The 8734-nt window shown below is 60.6% G+C and overlaps 1 pseudogene; it reads right to left on the reverse strand.

The window, feature by feature from the left end:
• Positions 1 to 1356: 1356 nt before the first annotated feature.
• LOC105511799 lies at positions 1357 to 7547 on the reverse strand (annotated as a pseudogene).
• Positions 7548 to 8734: the final 1187 nt, after the last annotated feature.

Below are 8734 nucleotides of genomic sequence, written 5' to 3' on the forward strand. Positions count from 1 at the left end.
TCCCTGCACCTCGCTCACCCCTCCGGGTCCTCAAGCCCACAGCCCTTGCAGGGCAGGTGAAACCGGGCACCGTGGACAGGCCTTCGCCTCCGGCTCTGCCTCCACCTCACGCCTCATCCTCTGAGTCTCCCGCCAGCTGCTCTGGCTGTGAAGATGGCTGAGCATATGGACGCACTGGTCAAATATTTGGAGTTTGTGAACTGTGTTTTGAAATTAATGAGGATTTTAGTATTCATAGACTTCCAAAATACATAAACATGCCAGCTTCTGGGGAGGACGTGATGCACCTGAAACCAACCACTTGTCAGCAGGGCTGTTTGCTTCCGGGTGGCACCTTTAGGAGCCGGGCTCTGTGGCCACATGTGCCAGTGCCCGTGTCTCAGGCCCTGGGGGTTCCCCTGCCTCCTGGGTGACGGTGTGGCTCCCAAAGTCTCCGCATCTTCCAGGGAGGATGCCTGTGCCGCCGTGGCCACCTGCCCAGCCCAGATGGAGCTGCCATCTCATCACCAGCCCCCAGGGCCCCTGGCCCGGTCTCCCTGTCTCTGTGGCACCAGCCACTACCCACGGATGCAATTGGTTCAAGTGCTTATCACCCCCCAGAGCGATTCCTGAGGGCAGGGCCTCCCAGTGGCGCCCCCCACCCAGCCCAGTCCGGGAAGGTCCACTCGCCGCTTGTACGGGAGCCTTGTTTGGGGAGAGGGGCTTGTGAGGCTCTGACGAACGCCCTCAAGACCCCAGGCACGTGCTGCAACCATCTGTCCACGGCTCTGCAAGTCACCGGCTTCTCTCCTCTCCACAATGCGGGGAGAGGTCCCCACGGAGGGCATGAGTCCCTGCAACCCACCCCCACTTCAGGTATTAGCTTGTTCTGGGCTTCGGCTATTACCAACAGCTCAAAGCAGGAATCACTGGCTCAAAGATTATTAGAAACTTTTAAATGAAAAGATTATTTTTAGGCTCAAAGATATTTTGAAAGGAGAGAAAGCAATGTCTGAAGACAGAAAGAGCTGAAAAACTGCCCCACAGTGTGCCAAAACTGCTAATCCTAGAAAAACCAGGGACTCGGGAATATTAATTTTCAAACAAATAATTATTTTAACAAAATTGCCAGGTGGAACGACTTGCTTCCGACCACATCTAATTTGGTAAAATTGCTTTGGCCCAGTTGCCAGAGCCTTGGCAGGAACCAGGCTAAGGCAGCTGGGCCAGCCGTGGAGGGGAGCGCGGCCGACCCAGGCAGGGCCAGGCAGCACCAGGCGGCAGGTGTGGTCAGACGAAGCAGGTCCCACGGAAGGGCCGGGGCTTGAGCTGGACAGAGGCTGGGCCATCCGATGGGCCGGACTGCAGGGACCAGGCCTACTCGGAGAGCACCAGGGACAGCTCCCAAGCCACGGCCGGCTCTGGTCCCCAGGGAGGGGCTGGCTGCAGCACGGGCCTGTTCAGAGTCGTCCAGGCCAGATGCTCCAGGGACAGCACCTGGGCTAACCCTAGAAGACACTCCAGGGCTGTGGGTGAGGCAGGGAAGGCTTCATGACTGTCAGGACAGTGAGGCCCCGTGGGTGAGCCGGAGGCAGGCAAGGGGGTGGTTGGGAGGGAAAGCATGCTTGGTCCTTCCTTGGTGGTTCAGAGACAGTATTGTGGGGCCACCTGCTTCCTCCTCACTGGACCTGCCCTTTCGCCTAAGCAGGATCCAGAGGGTCGCGGTGGGGGCTGGGCCCCCGTCCTTCCTGAGACCATGGCCCAGGGATGACTGGCCAGAAGGGGACGGCGTCCCAGCCCTGACAGAGCAGGGACGGGGCCAAGAAAGGCCCCAGAGTCACCCCTACTCCTGGGAAGACCCCAACGGTGGACTCGGCCCTGGAGGGACCGCCAGAGGTGGCTCCCGACCCCCAGGGCTGGAGGCTGTTGTGAAAAGCAGGTCGTGTGGCTGATTATTCAGGTCTGGAAACTGGAATGGTCTCTAAAATGTAAAACCATCTGGACACTTGGCTCTTTCTGTTTCAGCCTTTATCCCACACTGAGATCAGGGTGGACCCAGGAGCCAGCGGGGCGGGACGCGTGGCTCTGACACAGGGAAACCAGAGCCGCAGACACGTCCCACGTTGAGATCAGGGTAGACGGTCTTGGAGCCTGCTGGGCGGGCAGCACCGCTCTGACTCAGGAAAGCCGGAGCCGCAGACCTGGACGTAAAAGCCCCATGTTTACAAAGCTTCCCGAGGACCCATGTTAACTTCTGAGCCCGGAAGGAATCATCTGCATGAAATCGGGGGTCTCAGGGTGCTCCCGCACCTTGGCGAAGACGGCGTCTGGTGGCTGTGGGCTTCGCCGTCCGACTTTGTGGACGTTAAGGGGCAGGAGCGCGTGCGTGTTGCTGTTAAGGTCGGGCCCGCGGCTTGTCGGTGTCTCTCATCACTCTCTGTGATGAGCCCTCATTACAGTTCCAGGCTGCGTGTGACGGTTTCTGCGGCAGTTCGTGGGAAGCGCCCTCACCCCACGTCTGTGGCCGGGTGCCCAGGCCGCGTGTCAGCCCTGGGAGGGGTGAGCAGAGACTCACGTCGAACACTCCTGAGCCTGCCTGGAGCAGCCACAGTGCTTGGGGTGCACCGATGGGAAGCCCTCCTTGGTCTACTGAACCCCAACTCCTTGTAGAGGGCTCGGGCCTCACCAGGGCTGCCCTTGTGAGTCCAGGGCCGTCAGGGGTGGAGGAGAGCACCAGGAGGGCAGGCTGCGTGCTGGTGGGCCCCCCGAGGTCGTCCGCCCACAGAAGCTATGTTCTCATTATCAACACGCCCTCTGGCAGGACCCCGGAGACAGAGCTTCCTCGGCAGCACCAGGCGCTATAATACCCGCGCACCAGGCAGCCGGCATCAGGGGCCACGCTCGGATGCAGCTCCACGCGAGGATTTTGTGCCTGGCACAGCCACTGGCAGGCAGGGACACTGTGGGTTCCCAACTACTGTGCCCAGTCACATCCGCTCGTTTCCCCCACTCAAGTGTCCAGACAGAGGCTGAGGGAGCTCCTGGGCTGCAGAGGTTTTATCCATCAATGCGCAGCTGAGGACGTCAGAAAGCCATGTCTGGGGTGGGGCCTGTGGGGCCGTGGGGAGAACGGGTGAGGGCGTGCCGCCTCCAGAGTGTGAGCAAAGCTGCAGCACAGCTGTTGCCCCAACAGCCAAGTGCACACCTGCCCCTCACGCCCCCCACCCCCGACACCTGCGTGGCTCCCCTGGTCTGCAGAATGAGCAGAATCCGACACCCATCCAGCCCTCCCCACCTGACCCCAGACTGCCCCAGGTGCTCTCTGCCTGGGTCCTGGGTGGGTTCAGTGAGCGAGGAGGCCACGTGACTCCTCCAGGGCCACCAGCAGGAGCCAACAGGAGCTATGGGGGCCCCAGGCCACACCAGGGACCCCAGGAGCTTGTAGGATTGGGGCTCTGCATAGGGCCTCCCTTCCCACGAACACCCACTCAGAGCCTACTCCTGCCTTCTTTCAATACTCTCCACAAGCCTTCAGCAAAACCAAGGTTCACAGCTTGGAGAGGGGAGGCCTTTATGCCTTTTCCAAAGAGGAGAAGGTACCTGAGGCCCAGTGGGTAGAGGCCTACGAGACCCCACAGCCTTGGCCTGAGGTGGGCATAGGATGCTGAGACAGAGCCCACCCCTCACACAGCCAGAACCCCGACCCTCAGAGTCTGCCCCACAGTACAGGCTGATGGAACCCTGCGAGCCTAGATGCGTGTGCCAGGGCCTTGCACTGGACACAGAGGCCTGGCCGAGGCACCTAGGACGCAGGCCCTGCACAGTGAGGCCTTCCAACGTAAAACCCACCAGAGGGGCTCATTCTGCAGGGGCCCACAAGTGCCAAAGGGCCCAGTCGCCACACGTGGTGGTCAGTGGAGCCATGTGAGGTTCCCCAGGGCCTCCTGCCTCCGAGGGAGACTGTGCTCGCCCTGCCTGCTCTCGGGGGCTCTGCTGAGTGCTTACTAAAGAGGCAGCAGCAGCGAGAAGATTTTAGGTTTGTTAATTTTATTATTTGGTTCTCAAACGAGGCTTCACCTCAGGGTAAGCACGAATCTGTTGGCTTGAATCTTGGCTAGGAATGGTCTGCACAAATTCAAATTGACGCTGGGGGGAGATGGCTGGTTGCCGTGGCAACCAGAGAGCCGTTTTTAATTCCGCTTGGTGAGTGGCGGCTGCTGCGCGCTGTCTCCGGAGGACGGTGGCCCTGGGTCCTGCGCTCCGCGGCCAGGCTTCCCACCCCCGGAGGCCGCCATTTCCCCTCTCGGTGGGCTTCTAAGTTCAGGCTCTCAGAGTCCCCACCAAATGGCTGGAAACGAACACTCTCTCAAAAGTGCTCCAAAAAGAGGCAGGTCCTGCCCGAGACACCAGTGACATGATGCCATTGTTGCTCCAGAGTTCAGTAATGACAGTGAGCTCCGCACGCAAGTCCCTGGCAGCCACAGCCCCTCCAAACTTGGGGCTGGGGAGGGGCTCACCCCAGGCGAGGGAAGGCGGGGCTGGGGGCTCACCCCAGGCGAGGGAAGGCGGGGCTGGGGGCTCACCCCAGGCGAGGGAAGGCGGGGCTGGGGGCTCACCCCAGGCGAGGGAAGGCACCTGTCACCATCCTGAGCCTCCTGCGTCGGCCTGACCTCCAGCTCTGTTACCCTGCATGAGGCAGCGTCATCCCTGGGACTGTTTCCTGCTCTCCCACAAACAGCCTGCAGATCCCAAAGCCACAGCATGCGGAGAAGCGTGGTCCCCTGGCTGAGGCCTTGCAGGCAACACGGCCCACTCTCTCTGGGTAGGGGTGGGCCCAGCCCCCACTGTTCCTTCCCTACAGAGGCAGTAGCCGCAGCTCAGGCCCCGAGGTGGGACTGTGGCAGGAGCGGGCGGCCACCCACGGGCGCCCCACATCTTGTATCCACCAGGAGAGCCCCTCAGAGGGAGGAAGCCCACATCCACTACTAAGAGGGCCGAAGGCTGCTGGGGGGAGGCAAGGTTTTGGCCCCAGCCCCAGCGTTTCGGAGGAGGTCCAAGTGGCCTCCCCAGTTAATGGGGCCAGGTTCCCCCATTAATGGAACCCCAAACTGACCTTTCCGGAAGGTAGGCAGAATTGCAGAGCAATTGGAAGGGCTGGAGGAGAGCTGGGGCCTCAGGTGCCAAATAAATGACAAAGCCCTCGAGAGTCGCCTCAGAAGTGGGGTTCTCAGTGCTGTCAGGGCGACGTCCAGCAGCTGTTTCTTTGGAAGGTCAGTGTTGAAGGCGTTAGGATTTGTATCAGGAAGAACTGCCCCCCACTGTGCCAGCCCCACCTCCACCAAGGCCAGCTGGGCTGCGTTCAGACTGCCTGGCCCTCCTCAAACCCCTCTGCAAACTCGGCCATTTCTTCTGAGAACATGTTTCCTCCCACAATGAGGCAGGAGCCACATGGCTGCTTCCGTGTGGACTGTGAGTTGCGTGTTCTTACAGTTGTAAACCATCAGAAAAAGTCAAAAGAAGAATAACCCTTCATGGCATGTCCGTGGGTGACGCTTCGTGGCACACCCCTCGCTGGTGTGCTTCCCGCAGTGCTGAAGCCGGAAGGACGCAGCCCTGATGGAGAACGCAGCTGGAGGGGCTGCAGTGGCCAGCCCTGGGCGTCCGCTTGGCAAGGCTGCTGTCCGCAGTTTTCCATCGAGCACTCGTGGAGTTGCTGCTGAGAAAGGGGTGGTGTAGACGCGGTGACCATGACCAGCACTTGGCCGTCTGCGCTGTAGGCCAAGGAGGCCTGCGGGGAGCTGAGCCTCCCTGAGGAGGAAGGAATCATGCCTGGGGCAGCAACAGCAGCTCCTGCCTGCGTTCCTCATGGAGTGAGCCGACTCCTCGATTCCTCGCGGTAAAGCTCTTCACCTATGTAACTATGCATCATGTAAACAGGAACGTATCCTCCAGCTCTGCAACTCTGGTGGAATCCAGGCCATACCTGGTGAGACACCTTAATAAACACGTAAATAGACTGCCGTGGTGAGCACCTATGCCTACGAGGCAAGCATGGGGCATTTTCCTGGCTAGGAATTCCATCTTTTTCACCACGAGACTCGTCATGGACTTACATTTTGAAATAGCAGTGTTTGGGTTTGTTAGGGTTTTAAATTTCATTCTTCTTTGCCTTATTTCCATTTCCTGGTCTTTTCTATCTTTTTTCTTTTGTTTTCCTTTATTGGGGAGGTAAGAGTCAGGAAGGCAGGTGGCACCTCACCCGTGTGCCTGCAACACGGACGAGATGCTTCCCTCCGGCCAGGACTGGAAAGGTGGGCCCTGTGGCCAGCCAGTGCCACGGCCAACCCTGCAGTACGGAAAGTAGAGGCTTTGCTGATGAACAGCCAACAGAGAGAGGCCCAAGGGCCGAGACATCTGGGGACAGGGCAAGTGCTGACGTCCCCGGGCTGCAGGGCAGATGGCCTCTGGCTCACCTTCTGAATGCCGCCCAGAGGCCTGCATGATCCTCCAGGGCGACAGCTCCTTATCCCGCCGCACGGCGCCCGGAGACTTCTGGAACGCACAACTGCAAGTGGGGTCTAACCCACAACTGGAAGAGCACAAGACTAGAAGAGCATGTGACTGTCTGTGCCTCGGTTTCCCCATCCACAGGCGTGCCACCAAGGCCACCATGTGGGACTGCTTAGGAGACACTGCCCGGTCCCCAGCACCACCCCAGAGATGAGACCTGAAGCAGGTGCCTTCCAAGGGCAGCTCCAGGGAGGGGCTGGCAGAGCAGCGGGGGAAGGGCCCGGGGGGCAGCTGTGAGTGGGCAGGAGATGCCCAGTGCCCCCACCCCTCACAAGACTGAGCCCCACAGATTCTGCCTGAGGGCAGCTCTGGGACACGTGGCAGTGCCAGCTCCCCGGGGATCCCTCTCCTTCACCCAGGTTAGCACTGGGTGTGGAATAGGGGGGCAGCCCTCCTGGGTCCCAACCACCACGTGCAGGGGCAGGGGGAGATTCCCAAGCCAGTGGACCTGTCTGCCTCAAGTGCCAGACCCCAGGGCCCCCACAGCACCTGGTAACCTTCTGTGTGTCCTATCCGGATACCAGGGGCCTTCAGGGCTTTCCCTTGGACAGTCTTTCCCTTTGGAGCCTGTGGGGGCCCAGCCCAGGGCCCAAAACCAGTTGGGACTGAGAGGGGTAGTGGGAGCTTCTCTAGGGCCTCCCAGAGCCTGGCTGGCTCCACCACCTCCCTCTGCCTCCACAGCACCTTCAAGAAGTTCCCCCGCAAAGCCCCAATGGGACTCAGGGCAGGGCTCAAGTCCGTGTGCAGGGAGAGAAACAAGCCAGGGCCCCCACACCAGCCGGGGCCTCCTCTGGGCCCCAACCATGATGTGCCAGGAGCCCCCCGGGAAGACAGGTTGACCTGTGCTCAACTTGGTACCCCTCACCTGGAGCAGTCTCTGTGGTGGGAGCTGCTGGGTGCAGGAGTAAGATGTCATGGAGATCCCTGGCCTGGGGGCGCTGGGGGCAGAATCCTCCCCTTGCTGCTGGCCCCTTCCCAGCCCTCTTGTCCAGGACCATCACCCAGGGGGTACCGGGGGCTCTGAGGCTCCAAGGGGAACAGTGTCCAGGGAGTCAGGGCGGCCAGGGTCTGGGGTGCCTGGAGCGTCTCCAGCTGGGAACTGGACCATTGCCTGCCTGGACCCTGTGTCCCTCAGCTAGAGTTCAGGGCCCATCACAGTGTCCCCACAGAGGGGTTCTGAGGACACCAGCTAGATGGGGGAGTGGGGCCCTAAGGGAAGTGGAACGCTGTCACCCCTGCATCTAATTCTGCCTCTGTGAGTCTTCATGACAACCCCCCACTAGTACATCCTTCAGGCCCCTCAAAATCCATGGCAGCAGGGCCTGGGGATCGATCCCCTGAACAGGTGCCAGTGCCAGAGAACCTGGGGCAGAAGCAGCCATGCAAGAGTGGAGGCCAAGGACGGAATAGGTTGAGGGGGAGTGGGGACACCCAGGGCCAAGGAGGGAACGAGTGGAGGGGGTGTGGGGTTACCCAGGGCCAAGGAGGGAACAGGTGGAGGAGGAGTGGGGTCACTGAGGGCAGTTCCTGAGACTCTTGCTGAGGTTGCCACCAGGCCAGCATGTGCCCCAGAAAACTGATCTTGCGACGAAAACTGGAGTGGACTTGGACCCAACTTGTCCGGTGGTAGGAGGTCCCTGGGGGCAGGATAGGGGCCTGTGGGCTGTGCACAGAGCCCACACCTTGCTGCAGGTGAGGCTGGGCTGTTCTGCCCCTGGCATCCCAGCCTCCACACTCACCTTGGCTCTAGGTGCCCGGCTCTGTGGCCTAGGATGCAGGAGGGTTGGGGTGAAGGGACAGGGACGCTTTCTGCACAGCCACGGGCCCTGTCTGTCTACACCGGCTGCGTCTGCCCTGCTGACTCACACTCAGACGGGTTCAGGACAGGTGCACCACGGTTCTGACATATCTGGACTCGAGAATGTTAATAAAGGATGGAAAATTCCGTCCAAATTCATTTTCTTGTGTATATTTCTGTTCTTGCAGCTTCTCCACGAATGGAGATCTCCTTTGGGAATAACACAGGGTCGTGCAGTCCGCCCCCCGGCGTTTTCAGGCGAGGGTCTGGTGCTGGGGCGCGAGCGCGGAGCCGGGTGTCTCTTTAAATGCGCTCTGCAGTGTGACGGCGGCCGCCCGGCTGGAAGAGCCATCCCCGCCCTGCGGCAGGAGCCCGCCCGCCGCCATC

The sequence above is a fragment of the Colobus angolensis genome, unplaced genomic scaffold (assembly GCF_000951035.1).
Source record: "Colobus angolensis palliatus isolate OR3802 unplaced genomic scaffold, Cang.pa_1.0 Scaffold204, whole genome shotgun sequence".
Classification (NCBI taxonomy): domain Eukaryota; kingdom Metazoa; phylum Chordata; class Mammalia; order Primates; family Cercopithecidae; genus Colobus; species Colobus angolensis.